General features: G+C 48.9%; 1 protein-coding gene and 1 long non-coding RNA gene across 6 annotated transcripts in view; one reads left to right on the top strand and one right to left on the bottom strand.

Moving 5' to 3' along the window:
• LHFPL2 (LHFPL tetraspan subfamily member 2) overlaps positions 1 to 22,086 on the bottom strand; it is a 232,139-nt gene that overhangs the window by 27,070 nt on the left and 182,983 nt on the right. The gene's annotated exons all lie outside the window — the stretch shown is intronic.
• On the top strand, positions 12,203 to 18,958 carry LOC307112471. Its single transcript, XR_013814721.1, has 3 exons — positions 12,203 to 13,382; positions 13,425 to 14,285; positions 14,332 to 18,958. It is a non-coding gene; the product is annotated as an uncharacterized lncRNA (long non-coding RNA).

Here is a 22,086-nt window from a genome sequence, read left to right as displayed (position 1 = left end):
GTATACACACTCACACCAGCACTCACACACACACACTTCTGTCACTGTGGTATACACACTCACCAGCACTCACACACAGACATTTCTGTCACTGTGGTATACACACTCACCAGCACTCACACACAGACATTTCTGTCACTGTGGTATACACACTCACACCAGCACTCACACACACACATTTCTGTCACTGTGGTATACACACTCACCAGCACTCACACACACACATTTCTGTCACTGTGGTATACACACTCACCAGCACTCGCACACAGACATTTCTGTCACTGTGGTATACACACTCACACCAGCACTCACACACAGACATTTCTGTCACTGTGGTATACACACTCACCAGCACTCACACACAGACATTTCTATCACTGTGGTATACACACTCGCCAGCACTCACACACAGACATTTCTGTCACTGTGGTATACACACTCACACCAGCACTCACACACAGACATTTCTGTCACTGTGGTATACACACTCACCAGCACTCACACACAGACATTTCTGTCACTGTGGTATACACACTCACACCAGCACTCACACACAGACATTTCTGTCACTGTGGTATACACACTCACACCAGCACTCACACACAGACATTTCTATCACTGTGGTATACACACTCACACCAGCACTCACACACAGACATTTCTGTCACTGTGGTATACACACTCACCAGCACTCACACACAGACATTTCTGTCACTGTGGTATACACACTCACCAGCACTCACACACAGACATTTCTGTCACTGTGGTATACACACTCACACCAGCACTCACACACAGACATTTCTGTCACTGTGGTATACACACTCACCAGCACTCACACACAGACATTTCTATCACTGTGGTATACACACTCACACCAGCACTCACACACAGACATTTCTGTCACTGTGGTATACACACTCACACCAGCACTCGCACACAGACATTTCTGTCACTGTGGTATACACACTCACACCAGCACTCACACACAGACATTTCTGTCACTGTGGTATACACACTCACCAGCACTCACACACAGACATTTCTGTCACTGTGGTATACACACTCACACCAGCACTCACACACAGACATTTCTGTCACTGTGGTATACACACTCACCAGCACTCACACACAGACATTTCTGTCACTGTGGTATACACACTCACACCAGCACTCACACACAGACATTTCTGTCACTGTGGTATACACACTCACACCAGCACTCGCACACAGACATTTCTTTTCTGGACTGTTTGAAAATGAGTTGCAGATGTCTTGACACTTCACCTCTAAGTACTTTAGCATACACCTCCTAAAAATAAGGACCTTCTCCTACGTAACCACAATAAAATTAACACGCCCAAGAAAACTAACAATAACCCCTTATATTCAAAGCATAGTCCACATTCAAATTTCTCTACTCTGCCCCATTTTAATAGCTGTTTTCTTAAAACCATGACTCAAAGCTCATGCACTGCATTTAGTTGTGTCTTTAGTTTCTTTTAGTCAAGAATAGTCTTTCCAACACTAATATTTCCCTCCCTGCCCATGTTCCCCCGATACTGACTTTTTTGAAGCTACCAGGCCAGCTGTCTTACAGAATACCCAACAGTCTAGATTTGTCTATTTCCTCACGAGGCCATTTAAGATTTCTCTCTATCCTGTTTTATAGAAACTGGAGGTTAAATCTAAAGGCTAGTTTAGATTCAGCTTCAATATTTTGGGGAGAATCCTTGGCAGGTGATGCTGTATAATTCCTATTGTGTCATATCTGGGAGGAAAATGACCGGGGCTACACTTCCGAATCAGAATAATTTCACAAATGCATACATACACATGGGCGTGTATCTCTCTCTCTGTCTATAGAGAACATGCAAAGGTCCTCTCTGGTCCTAAAGAATCCGAATTATTGTGAGGAAGTGGCAGAAGGCAGACCTGGGCAGATTCTGTGTTTTGAAGGCTCCTTGGGTGGATTCTGATGCCTCGGTTGAGAAGCCCTGTCCTGAGAGATGCCATCCCAGAAGCTAAAGAAGTCTTTTTCCACAGGACTTTCATTTCTAAGAAACGTTTGCTGTGCTTCTTTGAAATGGAACCACATTTTCTATGCAACTTATAAAAACACAGAAAGATCTGCAGATCGAGGAGGTGGGGGTGGGGGAAGCTACAACTTCCAAGCGGCCGCCCTTCCCAGGAGAGCGCAGCTTATCTCGATGAGGAGAGATCTGTGTGCCAGAAGGAAGGGCCATCGTTCTCTAACTGCAGAGCCTTCCTTTAAAAAAGGAACAACCTGGGCCCGGCTGGTGTGGCTCAGTGTTGAGTGTCGACCTTTGAACCAAGAGGTTATGGATGGATTCCTGGTCAGGGCACACGTCCGGGTTGTGGGCTCAATCCCCAGTGTAGGGTGTGCAGGAGGCAGCCGATCAATGATTCTCATCATTGATGTTTCTCAATCTCTCTCTCCCTTCTTCTCTGAAATCAAGAAAAACGTCTTTAAAAATAAATAAATAAAAATAAAAAGGACCAACCTGGGCTGCCAACGCTTCTCTCCTGCCTCGCTCTCTGCCCACCGCTCAGCCATGTGGAGGGGGCATTCGGCAGGGGACCAAGGCATGTTGGGAAAGGGCACTGAGCAGTGTGAGGTGGGGTGGCAGTGTTTTAAGAACTTTGTAAACAGGCCTGGGATAAAATCTCCACTTTGCCACTAAACAGCTGTGTGTCTTTTATATTTAACCTCTGCCAGCCTCAGTTTCCTCATCTGCAAAATAAGGCTAACAGCATGTTCTTTATGAGACTACCATGGGGATGAAGAGAAAGTGTATGTAAAATAATCAGCAAGGCTTCCAATTCATTGTGCTCGACATAGCTTAGCTATGATCAATCATTATCACATGATTAGCTTCAAGTATTTGTGGTTCAGTGAGTACTCAAAAATGTTAACTCCTATTATTATTTTTTTATGGAGAATTGTTTTCTTTATTGAGAAACTGAAGACTTGGGTACATCAAAGAAAACCAATTTCGGGGAGCGGGGAGGAATCAAAACCATAATGGGGAGGGGGGAGTTAACACTGTCTGGACCATAGCAGAACCCAGAGACTATATCCTTTAAATTGAAAAATCCTAGGTGCTTCATAATTGACCTTTGATACAAAATGACCTATTCAATTTTCAGTTTGTGGTTCTTGGTGTTGAGGTCCATAGGACAAGCTAGGAAGTCTTCAAACCTTGAGCTGAATTCCATGAGGGGTAATTTGGCCTAAGAGGAAGCAGCAGCAACAGCGCCCACCTTCCGGGCAGCTTCCTGCTTGGCATGATGAGCCTGTAGACCCGCCACAGCTTCATCCACCCGGAGCGGAGAGACTCGGGGACTCGGGCACGTGCAGCACTCAGAGTTGTCGATCTCTAGACGCGTTCCCGCAGTCTCTCCGCCAGGTTCGCATGCCTGGTTTGGATGAGTGGGAACAAACGGTCTCCCAGCATCTGCTTCTGTTCCTGGCGGGGGTGCTGTGGCCAGCATGGGGGCGGTCAGGGCTCCTGCCCTGCACCTGGACCACAGGCCGGGGTGCCTGCAGAGGGGTATGGCCTTGTCTGCAGCCTCTCAGGTCTTGAAGTGAACAAAGGCATAACCCTTAGAGCCGTGCTCATCACACCCCCCCTTGCAGGGCAGAACGTTTCCCAAAACAGAAAAAGTATCATCACGTGCCTCGTTATCGATAGATTTATCCAGGTTCTTGATGAAGACGGTTCCCACACCAGACTTTCTCAAACAGGGACCCCTCTGAGACCACATGATGCGGATTGGCTTTCCCTTAATGACATCCAAGTTCAGTCTCTAAGGCCCACTCAGCCTCAGCCGGCTGCTGGAAGCTGACCTAGGCCCAGGGCAGGGAGCGGGTGATCCTATCGCGGCAGACCCGCATGGACAGTGCGGGCCGCAGGGCTGAGCCCTTCACCCGGCCTGGCCTCCGTGACGTCCGCGCAGGTGACAGCCTCCCTCGGTGACGTCCGCGCAGGTCACCCACGCACAGGGAGGCCGTGGGGTAGCTGCTGGTAGCAGCGTCCATCTCCCTGCCCCGCCACCCCAAGCCCTGCCGGACTTTTTATGGGGACCACACAGGACACCGGGGCCCTTCCCGGGGCAGGGCCGCGTGGCTGGCTCACAGGTGGCAGAAGCAGGAGGCACCAGGAGACCGCAGGGCCGCAGGCAGGAGGCTCCCAAAACAGCATGGCCCTCCCCGGCAGTTTGCAACTTTCAGCTGTCCTGGTCTGAAGCTCCCAATTTCCAAAATAAATTTATTAAAACAGGGCCTTCCCTCCAAATTACAAAAATTCCTAAAGAGCCAACGAAATGGTGCCCACACAGCCTCTGGGATACAGGTTTCTCTTTAAATATAGGCCTCGGGCCCCTGGCGGTTAAGGGTTTAAGGTTACAGCCGCCAGGAAGAGGGATGCAAAATATGTGTTGGTGTTGCGGGGGGGGGGGGGGGGGGGGGGGAGGGGAGGCGGAGGGGGGCGCATGGACAGGGCAGCTCACCACCCACAGGACCCACGGGACCCCCAGGTGCGGTGGGCAGGCCTGAAGCTGCAAAGGTGACTTCCGGGAGGAGGATTCGCTCTTTCTTTTCTTTTCTTTTCTTTTCTTTTCTTTTTTAAGATTTTAAAGTGTTTTCAGTTTTGTTTGGTTTTTAATCTTTTTCTCCCTTTTTCTTCAGGCTACTGAGCCCCAAAAGTGGCAGAGGCTGCGGCGGCCCAGGGCGGGGAGAGACAACGCCTATTATTAATGATAACTTTGCTGCACGGCCCCATGTGGTCCGAACAAGCAGTGTGCTGCTCCTCCCTCACAGGCAGTTTCGTGGCTGATACCTGTTTTCATGATCTCCGTCTCCTTGGACATCCGTGTCATCTGGGGGCCTGGAGGGGAGAGGTGTGTGCTCTCACCTCCCCGCGATGCAGAGCGGCTATTGTGCTGCTGCTCCCAGTGTGGTCCCCGCCCGGACCACCCGCCTCCTCCGGGGGGCCTAGGCCACCTGCTCAAAAAACCATACATTCTTGGTCCCCCTCCCCCCCTCACTGAATCAAACTTCCTGGAGGTGTTGCCAGAAACTGCATTCTTCACAAGCCCCCAGGGCAGCAATGTCTCAGCATCAGGAGGAAGGAAGCCTGGGCGCCCTGAGGTTGGCCTGCGCTTGTGCGGGGGAGGGAGAGACTGAAGAGAAGAGGCAGGGAAGTGTGGCCAGCCCGTCAGGACAGAGCCAACCACCTGTCCCCAGCACAGCTCTCCAGCCACACAAGTCCAGGGACCCGCGATTATGCCGGGAAACCAGCTGTCCCCCTGGCGCATGTGTTGCCCAATAATCCTCGCAGGCCACGGAGGGGCTGCCCGCACAGTCAGGACCTTCTCTTTTCGACACAAAAGCGGCTTTGGAAGTGTAGGGACAGGGCCGAGACACAAGGCTTAGCACATTGCATGACTTTAGAGAAAAAAAAATACAGCTACCAAAGGAGGTTTTAAAAACTCTCAGCTGCCCTGGCCACCCCCTACAATACACGCTATGGAAATGCACACATGTTGACTTTATTCAAGAAGAGGGTCCTAATGCACTGATAATTACATTGTTCTCTGAGTTACCGCTCAACATGCTCAACACTTCTTGTTTATTGCCAACCTCCACCCCATGGTCTCGATAAATCCCTTTCCTCTAGACGCTCCTGGGAAAACTCACGCTGTGGTTCTCAACCAGGGGCAGTTTTGCCTCCGCTCCCCTCGCAGGGGGCATCTGGCAAAGTCTGAAGACATCTTTGGTTGCCACACCTTGGGGGCAGGAGGGGGTGGGGCTCCTGGTATCTAGTGGGAGAGGCAGAGGTTGCTACCTACCCCCCCGCAGGGCACAGCCGGCCCCCAGGACAAAGCAGTGTCCGAGGTCCAGTGAGAACCCTGTTCTGGCAGCTTCCAGCCGAGAGCAGTTTTTACATTTGTAGGTGCAACTTAAAACAGATTTCTAAAACCTTTACGTTTAAAAAAGGGATATTCTAAAGAGGCAAGTCATATAGTCTCATCTGGACGGACATTCACAGTATTTACTAAATGAAGCAAACCTGTTGTTTTTCTGAAAAATTTTAAGGTCTGTGCTAATCCTTGTGTCCAGGCTGGCAGGCTGGCGGGATGCGGGATGCGGGATCTGACTTGTCAGAGGGGACAGACCTTGACCGGCTTCTGGGTCCCAGCCTCTTCTCCCAATCACAGACCAAAGTCAGCTTTTGTTTCCTGTAATCTCTATTCTGCAAAATGGCAAAATCCCCACGCCTACCCCAGTTGTTAAGACTGGGAGTACATTTGCTGTTAACATTCTTTTTTTTTTTTTAATATATTTTATTGATTTTTTACAGAGAGGAAGGGAGAGGGATAGAGAGCTAGAAACATCGATGAGAGAGAAACATCGACCAGCTGCCTCCTGCACACCCCCTACCGGGGATGTGCCCGCAACCAATGTACATGCCTTTGACCGGAATCGAACCCGGGACCTTTCAGTCCGCAGACCGACGCTCTATCCACTGAGCCAAACTGGTTTCGGCTGCTGTTAACATTCTTTATCTCCATTCCACCTGAAGGTCTTGGACTTTGCCTCAGAAAACACCAAGTTTGGCCACATGGCCTTGACTTCTCTTGAACTCCCACCTCCTAGAGTTGGGCTGGCCACTCAGTACATGGCCAGGTCAGGAGCTTCCACGGAGGCTGCTTCATTTCAGGCATTCTGGGGATTGCCTCACCCCAGCGTGGCTCCCCTCCATGCTTCTCTCTCCCTTGCACCCCTGGGTGGTTTCTGCTGCTGCGCGGCTTCTCCGGGCAGCAAGGTCCTAATTCTTCAAACCACCTCAACTAGCCGCTTTTTTTTTTTTTTTTTTTTTCTCAGCCTGGAGCTCCCAGTGAGCTCCTGCTCACTGTCAAGTTTGTTAAATCACTGTCCCAGGCCAGTCATATTTCCTTCCAGGTGCCCATCCGACTCCTCCTTATCCAGTCATCATGCTCTGAGCACCTTTTCTTTTCGAGAGGGCTCACTTCCATCCTGAGGCATCGGCAGCCAGAGAGCAGGTCCGTCCGCCTGTCTGGTCCTAATTTCTAAAAACTAACCTTTTCCCTTCTACAAATGTCACCTAAAAGTCATTCGGAGGCTAGTCTCTCTTTATGTGCCCTCCTGCTTCATTAGACTGGAGAGACCGAAAACCCAACTCTCCAGATCCTATAAGCCAGGGGCGATATGCCGATGCCCTGTCCATACTGTGGGGCCAAAAGGTTTTATCGTTTATTTAGATGGAATAAGAAGAACTTGAAGAGTTGCCTTTTAATGTCACTGCTTTATATACTTTCAAACAAAATGTATATTTCACATTCATAAGGAATTCTGTGATATCAGGCAAAATATACATCTTAAAGTGAGCCTCATTAGTCTTTTCAGGATTAGTAAGAAAGTACAGAGTTTTAATAGAGAAAAGTATCCAAGAATAGAAAACCAAGAACTTATACATAAAAATCAAGATACACAAGTAATGCCCTCTGCTTAAGCGACTCCACTCGGAGCATAAACAGCCCATAAACAGCCCGCGGAGGACGGGCTCCCAGCGCACCTGGGAGGACAGCTGGGCAGCCTCTCCCGGGCTGGGCGCACCACGGCCTTTCTCACAGCAACTGCAGGCCTCCCAGGCCCTCTGCGCAGAGCAGGAAGAATAACTGCTTGTTCACAAGATCAGTGCCACCAGGTCCCCTTCCAACAGCTTAAGAGCCCAAACATGATAAATGGAGAGGATTATGCCACCTGTTAGTTGAGTCTCTCTCACAAAATCCACAGAACACCCAAAAACCCAAGAATCAACTAGAACCAGAGGCCCTTCCGTACTGGAAGCTTCTGGAAAAGCCCCTGTGGAAGACTGGGTTATTATTTCAAATACTCTCCGAGCCTCCTTGGAGGAGGTTACATTTTCCCTGCCCGTTGACGTCAGGCCTGACCACAGGCCCTGCTTCAGCCAATCGGCCGCTTCTGAGCAGAAGAGTCCGGAGCTGGGGCTTTGCTGTCCAGCTCTCTTCCCTCTCCCAGGAGATCAGAAAAGTCCCCGACAGAGCCCTCTCCATCGGCCGGGGGCCGACAGCACGAAGCAGAGGCACTGCGGACCCTGGCGCACAGACACGCAGTGTGGGCGAGAAACCAACGCTCCGGGGCCAGTGCTGAGATTTCAGGGTCACAGGACGACCCACCTCTTCCGCGGGCTGCGGCTCCCGGCAGAGTCCGAGTGCCTGCCACCCATCCTGCCTCTCTTGGTGTCAGGTTAGATTCAACTTCACCGTCCCCTACCATGTACATGGCACAGAGCTCTTTGAAATCAAACAGTAACAAACATCATCTCGTGACACACATTAAAGCCTGGCAACTATCTCAGGAGCATGCGCCCCGTATAGGTCACTGCTGCAATAAAGGTTTTGCTCTCCTAATATATTCACTCTGGGGTTAATGGATGGAAGCGCTGGGAAGTAAGGAAATCCCCGTTGAGTCAACGAGATCACCAGCTTTTTTTTCCCTGCCCCTCCTCTGGCCCTGAACACCTGAACCATGAATGCTACCGACAGAAGGAAGCCGGAGTGGTTCATGTGGAAACTGCCCCTCGGAGCCAAGGTTCCGAGCAACCGTTCAGGAGGTGCTGTGCACACAACAGAAACCTCATCCCAGAGTGGCCCAGGGGCAGGCCAGTGAAACTCCAGCCCAAGAACTTCCTGGAGGGCACAGGGCAGGAGCAGCCCGCAGAGCGGCCTTCGCCCCGGACCCCATTGAAACAAGCACTCCGAGCACAACACAAAGCTACCCGCAGCCACAGGTTTGCTTGCAAAGCTTTCAGGGGAGTGAAGCATTTCTAATGACTCACTATAGGATGTTACCCATGCGCTGGGCCTAATAACATAAGGCAACCCATACCCTTAAGAACCAAGAGCCTAACTTGGTATTTGCCCAGGGATCAAGGCAATGCTAGTCATTGCTCACTACCTTAGAAAACACCTACATTCTCACTGAGGTCAATACTGCTAAGCAGTAGTGGAATGAAGGGTTTTCAAATGATTTAAAGTAAAAGGCCAAAGTCTCGTGTAGACTATGTTCATATTTATAAAACATCACTGAAAAGTTCAGTCTCACTGGGTTTCTTGTTTTTTTGTGTGTGTGTTTGTTTCTTTGTTTTGATGCTGGCTTTTACAACCTGCAGGCCTATGGCTGAACTGGCCTGGGCTGTGTCCACAGTACACACTGCCTGACAGCAAGCTTAGAGAAGGATCTGAAAACAGCCTGAGTATTTACGCATCAAACACACATGCAATAAAGAACAAAATGTACAACGTACATGTGTGCTAACATGGCTCTTTATAGTTTAATTTATGTATCGGAGATTTCCCCTCTCTAGTGCCTTATTTCTCTCATATATTTAAAACCATGAAATACAGTGTGATCAGGACTGCATGCAGACACATACACACACACACATAACTGTCAACTTTTAAACATCTAAAAAATCAGCAAGACAGACTTGTCCACTGAAACTACACTCAGTTCATTAAACATTGTCCATCTCAGTGATTTCAAGGCCAGAGATCAAGTTACCCAGTGGTTTTCAACCCTCCCTAACGAGAATGCCAAACGAAAAATGGCAGGCAGGTTTAAACTTTCCTCATCTGTTAACTAGAGGAATTCCCCAGATATTTAGGATTCAAACTGTGTTTTGCAAACAGATGCTTACGTGTCATTCCCAAAACAACACGTTCTTCGAGGAAAAGCAAGTTCATTGTACAGTTGCCAGTAGCTTCAGGTACTTGCAGATACGGGACAATCTGTAAATGCAGACAACAGTCTTGGCCTGCGTTGCTGAACTGGCCTAATGACTCAGGAATGTTCCAGGCAGCAGGAGGAGGTCCAATGAGCGTTCCTCACTGCACCCTAGATGAATCAGTGCAGACTCAGAGTTCAAGGCAGTCAGAGAAAACCCTGTTCTGGAAATCTGAGCCCCGATTACTTGTTCATAAGATCCACTATTCTCTTTCTGGAAACAGGGACTCACTGTTAACAGCTTTTAACAATAGTGAGGCATAGTAAATAGAGATACAGTTCAACTGGATGTCTCCCAAGAAGAGAGTATGTATCACAAGACCAAGCCACTAAAAGACAAAAGAGAAAGGAAGGCTGAGAGAGAAATGGCTTTAGGTTCACTTCCGTAAGAAGAGACAGCCCTAACTCTCTCTTCCCCAGCTGCTCAACGGCCAGGGCTGCTAACCAAGGCGGGTGAGGAGGAAGCCTCCCAGTGCCATGCACTCCAGGTGCCACAGTGGGCTCCTGCCACCATCCTCCCCGGCATGCGCCAGGCCAGAGCGGATGACTCACTAGAACCCGCATGGCTCAGGAACCGACAGGTGCGAGGCCGAAGAGCCTGGGGGGAGGCATGAAGGGGAAAACACAGACCGTGTTTTGGTTAGGTGATAAAAAGGAACATGCCCAGAGTGCTGACACAGTTCTCTGAACTACCAGATTCATTACAGCGCATGACTTCCCACAGTCCTGACCCCACGGGCCTGGGGAGAAAACGCCCACAGGGGGCAGAGCAAGTCCCTGCCTCCCAAGTGCCAAGCTCTCCCACGACAATTCTGGGTCCCAGCATGAAATATGGGCCAGGCAATGTTTGGGGGAAGGTCTCACCCCCAGGTTACAGGTGAGCTCAACAGCCACCCTTCTCAAGGCGGCTACCAACCCCGCTGCTCCACCCTTGCAGACCAATGAGCTCATCCAGAAAGGCAGCACCGGGAGTGGTTCAGCCTGGAGCCAGGCTGTCTGGATTTGAATCCTGGCTTGAGTCCTCAGGCACCTCTGCACCTCAGTTCCCGTTTGTCAAGTGGGGTACTAATGGTGCCGACCACATAGGCTTGTTGTGAAGATCAATTAGGTAAAATAAATAACAAGTTTAGAACAGTGTTTGGCACATGACAAGTACTCCATTCAGGTAGCCTACTCTTCCTGGAACAGGGTCCAGCCTCTCACCCCCCAACCCCACATCAGCATGGCCACTGGAGGTCACCCTCCGGCACTGCCATTTAGGACTTCCTGTTCAGGGGCCCACCTGGCATGTGGGCAATTAGCCTCACCCTCACATACCAATTTCTCCATGGAAAAGGAGTCCTGTGGCAGAAAGCATGCAAAATGGAGCCAGACCTGCTTCAGTGCTACCACCCTGCTGGGCCATTAACCAGCTCAAGTCTTTGGACAATGAACTTCCCTGAAGTGGGAGTGATCAAAGTATCCACTTCACAGGGTGCAACAGGATTACAAAACCCATGCATGTAAAGCAAGGTATACATGTAGGTACTGGATAGGTGGTGGGAATCAATACTATCATTATCATAGTGGTTACCATTTATATTTCTGTTCTTGAAGGTCTGTTTGTCTCCACACGGCCACACATACACCCAATCACCTTCTAATATCATTAACTCACTATAATCTGAAGTTTGTCAAATGGCAAAGTCATATGTCAGGGGGGAAACACCAGTAGGAAGCAGGGGAAATGTGGTTTCTGCTCTCGGCTATCGACCAACTGGGGTGTGAGCATGCACAGCCCCCTAACTACTCTGGCTTCAATGTCTCAAGTACAGAGTGAGAGGGGAGGCTCTGCAGATGACCACCGTCACTTTGGGCTCCCAAAGTCAGTCATTTTGAGCACATGCCCACCTTCATCACTTCCTCCCAGAACAGGGAGAGGTGGCTCTCCAGGACCCACGCCTCTGGTTGGAGGGGAGACAGGGACCCCCTTAGATTATGACGAATGCTAAGTGCAGAGGCAGAAGAGGCCTTACCTGATCACAGAGCAAGTAAACCACGGGCTGGGGCATGCCCTTGGGCACCGCACAGGGCCATGACCGAAGGGCCTGGGCTAGCCCGGCTCCACGCGCCTTTTTCCTGGGGTGGAGAGCCCGCCTCTAGCCCCTCACTCCCGGTTCCCGAGTGTCTCTCAGTCTTGGGAGCACAGCAGAGCAGTTCCACTCCAGTCTTTTAACAGCTGGAAATGAGGCCTCCCCTGTCCTCAGCATCGGAGATGGAGCCTGCTCAGAACCCTTCCTTCTCAGTTCTGAAAATCCACACTCCCAAACGGGTCTTTCCTTTCTTAGGGACTTTTGCCCCCATGAAGAATTTCATAGCCACATGCCAGAGGACATGGTAGGATACAGGGTTTTAATCACTTTTTCATAAAGGGTGCCAACTGATGAACAAAAGCATCTCAGTGTGCGTTTCTCCAGCGGGAGAAGCTGAACACAGAGAACCCATTTTCAGTGCTTTGGTTTCAGGCAGGAGTCAAAAGTCATATCCCATTTATTTCAAAACATAAACCGTATGAAACTGTCCCATAAAATTAATGTTTGCTGCTGTTTATTCTTTGCTTCTTGGTGAATTATTAAGGTGCAATTCTCTCATCAGTTATAAATGGCCCCAGAAGGCTGAGTTGCATCTATCCAGGGGCACTTATTTCTGATGATTATTCTTATTAATGATCTAATAAAATGTCTCATTTTGTTATGATCAACCAAATGACTCAAACGATGTTTAAAAATTCAACACTCCAACCCAATAGCCTGGTGATGAAGCTGCTGAGCTGACATTAATTTAAAGTGATTTTCAATTTTACGTGGCATTAACAGTGATATCATGGATAGATTTTTTTTCTAAAACCTTTTTTTTTTTTCAAATTTGGTCCTGCCCAGCCGGCGTGGCTCAGTGGTTGAGCATGGACCTATGAACCAGGAGGTCATGGTTTAATCCCAGTCAGGGCACATGCCTGGGTTGTGGGCTTGATCCCCAGTAGAGAGTGTGCAGGAGACAGCCAATCAATGTTTCTCATCATTGATGTTTCTCTCTGTCTCCCTTCCTCTTTGAAATCAATAAAAATATATTTTAAAAAAATGTTGGTCCCAATGCTGTCAAAGGCAATGTTTACCAAGGTTCAGTAAAATTGATTTGATTATAATGATAAGCACAATTAGCAGAGGCCAGCGATGAGAGGTTCTGGCAAGAGAAATTATTTGGCGGTCAACCACACACATCCCAAATTGGTAGGCAGGTTGCAGGCACGGACTGTGAGAACAAACCTATGTCAACAGCAAGAATACTCCCAAGTAAGTCCAGTTTCACTCCTAACTTCCTGGCCTTTGTCCCAAACTGCCCTTTGGTGGAGGTGGCTATTCATAAAAGCAAGGGCTAAACCCCATTGAGCCTTTGTCATGTGGGCAGGAACCAAAATGCAGTCTTGGAAGGCTGGCTATGTGTAGGTGGGAAACAAGTTGTGTGTGTGTGTGTGTGTGTGTGTGTGTGTGTGTGTGTGTGCGCGTGCGCGCGCATGTGTGCGTGCGCGCAGCACGCACACGTAGAAACACCTCTCTCCCTGCAAAAGAAACCAAGTGCCCAGAGGCTTAAAAGGACAGAAGCAATGGATTTCTGAGGTAATGGGTGAAACTGCACCAATTCTCCAAAAATAGCTCTTATTTTTCCCAGGACCCAGAATATGTGATTTCTTGATTTTTCCTTTGTTTTTGTCTTGTTAAATCGCACCCTTCTTTGAAAGTAATGCTTATTAAATAGCTGCTACAACTAAAGCACTTAAAAAGGAGTCTGACATTGCCAGCTTCCCTACCTGGAGAATTCCTATGGATAGGCATTTGTTGAGCCTTATTTACCATAGTGAGTAGCAACAGCCAACTTCAGCTGGACTAAGCACTGAGGTTTAAAGAGGAGAGGCCAGGCAGGTGCCTCTAGGCGCCAACACCATGTTCAAGAAATGACTGTCCAGGGTGTGTAGAGCAATATGCTGGGGGATGGGGTGGCGAGGGCAGGCACAGACACAAAGATACTCTTACTTCCTCAAGAAACTGTCACTGAAGTTGGAATCAGGAAGCTCAGATATGAGGCCGCCGAGGAGCATGACTAGCCACAGAAATGGGCATGCTGGGTGGAGGGGGGCAGCATGGGAGGGGGAGAATCTTGAGAAAACTACAAAGTTTTATCAGGAATATAACAACTGTGAAGTGAATCAACAGTTAGTTCACTCATATGAGAGAGCCGCAGTTGGGATGGCGGGGGAAGATGGGAGTTTTTCTGCTTCTGTTGGACAGCCCCAGGATGGTCGCACAAAACCCTTCTTACAAGAAGGCTAACGGGCTGGGTCATGCTGGCATTGCTTGTTTTCTGAGCCAAAGTGAAGTGGCAGATAACACTCAGGGTTGTGTGTGTGTGTGTATGTGTGTGTGTGAGTGTGTGTGTGTGAGTGTGTGTGTGTGTGTGTGTGTGTGTGTGTAAGTAGAAATGATGTCTGAAAGGGTGAAGGATATTTAATCCAGGCATATCTGCTAGCTAGTTATTATGACGAATTTAAATAGAAGAATGAAAATTAACCTTATGTTCTAACTTCTGTACCTATTCAAATTTATCTTTTAAATTACAGGATTATCGAGAAATTTTAAAAACGATTTCAAGGAACTTGGGTGACGTTTAAGTGACTCTCTGGGTTTCTGGTCCAAATTTCTATGAAGAAAATTCCTAGGCGACATCGCATTTAAGGGACAAACGTGCTCCGTTTGCCATCAAGTGCGCGCGGTGCGGAGGCTTGGGGCCCTGGCAGGGCTGCTGCGCCCTCTGTGACTTCCTGTGACTTCCGTCCTGGAGCGCAGTCTCCTCCGGGCCTGAGACCGCGGTGAGTGCAGGTTGTTGTCATTTGAAGAGGCGATCTGCATTTGACAGAATAAATATGTACTAATCGGGCTCGGGACAAAGCGAAGGACCACACTCAGGGAAGAGCCTGTGAATATCAAGTCCGATCCCCAAAAGAAATTTGCAACTCTTTTTGCAACCTGTCCCTTCCCACTAAATTCCCTCTCAGGTCCTGACCACGTGGGACCTTCTCAGAGAGGAAGGTGCTCCAATGGCCGCGGCTGGGAAAACAACAAGCATCTCATCTCATCGGGTAAGGTATTCGATGCCTAGGAGAACCCTAAGTTCCTCAACGGAAAGAAAGCAAAGCTGACGCGGCCTGGCGGGCAGTGGCCATTCCTCAGAAACCATCCAGCCAAATCCAGAAACCAAGCGGTGGACTGATCTTATTTCTGCCTCTAGTCAGAGTGAAAGACAGGCCACATTCGCATACCACCAACAGGAACTTCTGACGTCCATTCACGAGCCTGGTTCTGAGTTGGCGCTGGGACAGCAAAATGACCATCCTCCTCAAAAGGGTCACGGGCTCGTGGGGTGACGGACAGGGCAGTAGGTGGGCACAGCACAGAGCGGCCATGGCCATGGAAACCGTTCTGTCTGGAGAGAGAGAAGGCCGCCAGGAACAAGTCCTGAGTGCCCGCCCAGCTCGGATCAGTGTCACCCCTGGACACACTGAGGAACACACCCTCAGAGGGGCCGATACATGTGTCCAATACATTATGATGAGGGGCCCCTACAATATTTTCTGCATAAAAGGGACGAAGTCAGACTTGCATTTTAGAAATAGTCGCCTGTGGGATACCTGCAAGGGTTAGGCCAGTACCAGGCGGGAGCAGACCTTGCCTGAATGAGTGTGTCTGCTGCACAAGCACCTTGCACACACGCTCGCAGAGGCGTGCACAGGCTCTGCGGGGAGCCGAGCCCCCGATCCAGGGACTGCTGCGGGGGATGTGGAAGGGGCAGGAAGGGGGGCGCACCTGGAGGGTGAGGAAGGCCAGTCAGGACGACCTTGCAGTGACGGAGGCGAGAAAGGGAAAGGCCCGGACGTACCGCGCGGAGGGGCCGTGGTGAAGAACTGTGCAGGGGAGACAGCAGGACCTGGCGCTACAGGCTCCACAGGTCAAGAACAACACAGATTCGAACAAACACTTGAATAGTTCTATTCCCTGGAGTAAGAACAGGGGAGATGGGATTGCTTGGCAAGATCACGAGTCAAGTCTGGATCAGGCAGCCCTGGAGGGCTCTGTGGCTGTGCCTCGGGCACTCGGAGGTTTGGAATCTCCCAGGGTAAGGAACGCCAGGGGTCTGAACGTGATCTCCTAGGCCAGTGGTCGGCAAACTCATTGGTCAACAGAGCCAAATATCGACAGTACAACGACTGAAATTTCTTTTGAGAGCCAAATTTTTTAAACTTAAACTTCTTCTAACGCCACTTCTTCAAAACAGACTCGCCCAGGCCGTGGTATTTTGTGGAAGAGCCACACTCAGGGGGCCAAAGAGCCGCATGTGGCTCGAGAGCCGCAGTTTGCCGACCACTGTCCTAGGGTGAGGTGGAATGAGAAGATAGGAGGCCCCACCCTGGGGAACGGAGAAAACACCAAAGGGACCGAAGAGCAGGCCAAGGGGGAAGAACGAGGCGGAGTGTTCTGGAAGGCAAGGCAGAGAGAGAACAGAGGGGTGCCCTTGGAGCCCGGTGGCCAACAGTGCCGTTCACATCCTGCCATACAAACGTTTTATCCTAAAATGCAGTAAGGGGATCGCTGAGCAGGAACTAAAGTGTCTCACTGTGGTCGGAGATACACTTCAAAATGTTGTGCCTTGCATTCTGGCTGGGTCCATGGATTCAACCCCCCCCCCCCCCCGCCCCCGCCCCGCAATTTCATTAAAAGAAAAAAGTCCCAAGGATACTTTATCTGAAGAGTCATTACAATCAACAGGCAGTTAGCACAAGGTCAAGCTGAGGAAGAATGTGAACAATACGGCGCTGGAGATGCTGCTGGGGCGTGAGGAGGGGGCTGGAGGGGAGGAAATGGCTGGACAATGCACAGATGTCTACGTTTTCGCTGCCAGGAGTTCAGACAAACAGGAAGACCTTAAACTTCTCCAACTGGGGCGCTCGGTTTGTCTGTCGAGCAGAGGGCGGAGCACGTGACTGGACACAAAACAGAAGGTTGTGATTAAGGCTTTGAGAACTCCTCCCCACAGAACCTACATCAGCCTCGTGGGCAAAGAAACTGGAGCAGGCTTACCCTGTGCCCAGACCAGGCTCCCTCAGCCCACGGGCCTCCCCCCCGCTGGCCCATGGGGTCTGAGCTCATGCTCCGTGGGGTCATGTGAGCTGCACCCACTCATGGGACCCAAGCAGGGCCAAGACACTAAAGTTTCACAATGTAAACATTTCCTGCTGACATCTGGCAGAACTTATGTGCACTGAAGCCTCTGAGTGAGAACCAAAGAAAAAAATGCCTGGCGTAATTATCCAAACACCACGCCTATTCCAATAACCGCATCACCAGGGCAGTATAAGAATGACTAGACAGCCTCTGCACTTCAAAAGCAAGGAAGAGCATTAAATGCCTTCTCTTTGTAATCAGGTATATGTTTTCCCTATTCAGTAATGTAAAAAAAAAAAAAATTCTAAAACTATGCAAACAAGGAATAGTTCTTAAAGTAACTAAGGTTCTGGAACATCACCTGAGTGGCACCCTTAACTATTAAACACAAATACTCTGCTACGTCTCTAACAGGGTTTCTCAACCTTGGCACTTTCAACATTCAGGGCCAGATAATTCTTTCTTATGGGTGCTTGTCCTGTACATTGTGTGATATTTAGCAGGACCCGGAGCCTCTTCCCTTTATATGCCAGTAGCATCTCCTACTTATGACAATAAAAAATACTTTTAGGTACTAAACAATGCCCCTGGGGGACAATTCTGCTCTAGAAGGTACCCACTTTTGGTTAAGTTACAGGATCTAGACTGAGATGAGGTTCAAGCTCTGGCTATGGCACATACTAGCAGAATAAAGTTGGACAAGTAACTCATCTCCTGATGCCTCAATTTGCCTCGCTGTAAGTAGGGATGATACTACCTACTTCCCTGGTTGATATGAACATTAAATGAGAAAATTCATGTAAAATGCTTTACACAGAGCCTGGCACATAGTAAGCATTTAGTAAATGGTAGTAATGATAATGGCTAAGAGGGCTGTTGACCCATGACCTTGGAAGACAAAATCAGGTAGGTCATTCATATGGCCATCTGGTAAAAACAAACGGCTCACAGAGCTCATGTCTGAACAGCCCATAGGAGGGCACTTACGTCAGTATGCTAGAAACACAACGACAGGTCAATGCTAACCTTGACGGAAACCAAGCTGCATTAATCCCTTTTGGAATGAAGGGTAGGAATAAAGGAGAAGTAAGTGCAATGGAAAAATAGCTACAGACCAAATAGAAATATCCCGCCACAAAGAGGTAAAGGTAAAAATTTAGCCCGGTCAGCAGGGCTCAATGGTTGAGTGTAGACCTATGAACCAGGAGAGGTCACAGATCGATTCCCAGTCAGGGCACATGCACAGGTTGCAGGCTCGATCCCCAATAGGGGGCGTGCAGGAGGCAACCGATCTATGATTCCCTCTCGTCATTGCTGTTTCTCTCTCTCTCCCTTCCTCTCTGAAATCAATGAAAACAGATTTAAAAAAAAAAAAAATTACACCTTTTAAAAACTCCCTGGGCCACAAACTAAAATAAATATGCTAAATTTGGGGAGAGGGTACCCTGGTAGGAGTTGGTGAATACCTACACAGTTAAAGATGGTCACCGGAGGCGGGGCGGACAGCCCTCAGTTGATGCAGCAAGAGGCAAGTAATAGAGGCACAAACTTCAAAGGAGCACGAAGCTGCGAGCTCTGCCGCTCTCTGGAGGAGCTGTCTCACAGCTTCTCCTGTCAGCTCAGAGGAGCCGGGGAAGCGGGTGGCAGAGGCACCCAAGGGCCTCCGCAGAGTCCTCTGCCCTTGAGGAGAGCACCGGGAGCCTCAGGCCAGATCTCTCCCACTAGCTGTTTCCTGGCCCCTCAGTGGGGCTGGCGGGATTTAAAACCGCTCCGTGGGAAACTGTGCCACAGTCAGAAAAGCCCCCTCTCAGCCTCTGCAGCCCTGAGCCCACCCCCACCCCCTCCTCACACGGGGAACAGAACAGCCGTCTCTCCCACTCAGGCCCACATTCGAGGCTCACGCACAGGCTGGGTTGGATGGAACAATCAGAACGCAAACACTGTGAGTCAATCAGCATCCAAACCTTTTCGTTTGGAAAAAAGTGGCTTTACCCGGGAGCCGAGGTCTAAATTAAGCTGTTTAAAACAGTCATCTGACTCACAGAGAACACCACACTAAATTGGGTATCTCTTCTAACCAGTCATCCAAAAACACAACCAAGTCTTTGTGGGACAAAGCCTGGAAACAGTGAAATGTTCTCTTCATTGTCTTTTTTTCTGACCCACACTTTACTTTAATCTCCATAACATGCAGTTGTCTCTTAATGTCATTCAAGTGCACCGTGTTTTTCTTTTCTCACTAAAGTAAAATAAATAACCCAGAAGAGTAGTAGGTTTGTGCCCAGCATTTAAGGCCGCACACATTAACATTCAACAACGCGCCCACACATCTGTAATCTCTGAGCACAAGTCTTGTCCACACAGAGCCCGGTGGAGGCGAGTGATGTTTTTACCCTGATAGGCTATTACACTACTGCCCGCTGAATGCACTCTAAGAACCAAATGAGGAAAACAAGACAACCTTCCATTCTTTCCTGGGGGAAGGCCCACACTGCCCTCCATTTGACCCCAACGTCAAATCAAAGGCATCACATGGTATTTACATTCTAGGGGAACTTTTACAAGACAAAAACTTCCACAGCACAGCTTAGAAAGTAGAATGTTTGACATACATGAAGTACTCAACAGGTAGTAGAGGTTAGACATTTGAGAAACAGGCAACAAATATATAGTTGGCTTGAAATATCCTAAACCATTTTTGAGAAACTCCAGAAAGTTGAATGCTAACCTCACTTTGTCAGAACTGATTTGGGAAACATTCAGTCCTGCCTGAAGGAGAACTGGACTTCCCCAGCCAACATTGTGTCAAGTCACCATTCCCAGGGTTAGTTCCTGTCAGTGTTCTGTCTGAGTAACGAAGTGTTTCTCTCCCACCTTGGCCAGGAGGATGAACATGGGGCCAAACACCTTGGAGACAGAAAAACAAACAGACTCACTTATGTGTTTAACTCAGCTCTGTCTGGAAATCAGGAAGCAAGACTGAAGATTAACCTTCGGGGAAGCTCTTAATGCTGAGATTTCCCCCCACAAAAGTTCAAATGAGAAGTCACCGCGAGTTCAGGAGTGAAGAAGACTAACAAATGGCAACGTGACTTTCGGATTGCCCCCTGGGAGACACAGTCCACCCCCATCGCTGGGGTCATTTTTAATTCAAAAGGATCGGAAATTTGGATTAGCTTCCTGTCCCATTATGTCACCTGGCCCTGTGTTTGCAGGTTTTATATACAAAGTCCCCTGCCTAAAAATGGAGGGACAAGGCCAGTTTCCCTGTACAGCGGGTCCTTGAATAATGCCACTTCATTCCACACCATTTCGTTATCACGTTGGCGAGAAAGGACAATTGATTTCCAGCAGGGGCCACGGTCTGTGTGTGGGTTTTCTCCCGGGACTCTGGTTTCCTCTCGCACCCCAAAGACGCGCATGCGGTAACCTGGTGTACCTCCACGCGCCCGGTCTGAGTGAGTGTGGGTGTGAGTGGCCCTGGGATGGAAGGGCGTCCCGTCCGGGCTGGGTACTCGCCTTGAGCCCTGGGCTGTTGGGAGGGGCCCTGGCCGCCCAAAGCCCTGAACTGGAATTAGTGGTTTGGGAAAGAATGATCTTACTTGTTCTTAATCACCTTTCTTAAAGGTATGTACAGCTCACCGTTATTTCCGTGTTTAATAGTGGAAGTGTTTTGGGTCTCTATTTAGAAGTTTGGTGAAGGCTTTGTGACCAGAAATATGCTATAGGAACTTAACTCTTATTTATAGCAATTAGCCTCCGGTAAAATTGGTTTTGTTAAATGCCATTTCACTTAAAATCACAGTTTCCAAGAACCTACCGACAGCACTGAGGACGTACTGTACTTCTAATGAAGTCAAGGAATGAAGGATTTCAGATTTTACTTTATTTACATGCAAAGGAAGGAAAAAAAGATTGTGGAATTTTCAAATTTCATTATTACAACAGTTTTTAGTCCCATCAAGAGTAACTGAACAATGTCATGCAACGGGAAAAATCGGCTAACTCCCCTCCACCTGCCCCCAGCGTTATCTGTCCAGACTCCCGCTGTTTATTGAGCTGCCTGGGGAAGACTGAAGGCAGGACGCTTCCTGCCCTGAGTGCCGAAGAGAGATGAACAGTAACATCCAATACTCATCAATCTCCGCCTTTCATATCTCGTTTCTCAGTCTGACAACCCTTTTTACTTTCTGAACCTGACAGCTGCTAGGACTTCTTATTGATTACAATCGATCTCTGAACCACCACCATCTGTCTACAATTGGATCTTTCTTTAGGGTAATTGTGCTCCCAGAAAAAAAAAAAAAATCCTGCTGTTTAAACTGATGCATTTCCAGCCAGCATTTAGCCACAGAACCATATCTGCTGTGCCCTTCTGAGTTAAAATACACCGGTGAGATAAGTACCGTTGTCCTAAAAAAATCAGTGGTCGGCAAACTCATTAGTCAACAGAGCCAAATATCAACAGTACAATGATTGAAATTTCTTTTGAGAGCCAAATTTTTTAAACTTAAACTTCTTCTAACGCCACTTCTTCAAAACAGACTCGCCCAGGCCATGGTATTTTGTGGAAGAGCCACACTCAAGGGGCCAAAGAGCCGCATGTGGCTCGCGAGCCGAAGTTTGCCGACCACGGTCCTAACTCAATGCTGTTCCCACACACCCATCTTAATCTCTTTGACGGTCTACTGTGTCCTTCCCAACTCATCGCCATATTTGTGCATCTGGTGCAGACTGTGGGTATGCAGCAGTAACTAACAATGATGGTGAAATTTACAGTCTTACCAAAGCGACAGGCATGTGCTAAGCGTCTACCATGAATGCCTGACTGTTGAACATCCTCACCGCTTTGAGGGAAGTGCTATCATCTTGTTTCACAGATGGGGGAACTGAGGGATGGGCCATTTAAGTAAATCAATAAATATAGAGAAGTCCCTCCAACATCCAAGATACAGCACCCACATTCAAAAGATGCTAAAA

Source organism: Cnephaeus nilssonii (assembly GCF_951640355.1).
Source record: "Cnephaeus nilssonii genome assembly, chromosome: 2".
In the NCBI taxonomy this organism is placed as follows: domain Eukaryota; kingdom Metazoa; phylum Chordata; class Mammalia; order Chiroptera; family Vespertilionidae; genus Cnephaeus; species Cnephaeus nilssonii.
The sequence above is the reverse complement of the archived record's forward strand: the minus strand, read 5'-3'. Positions and strand labels throughout refer to the sequence as shown.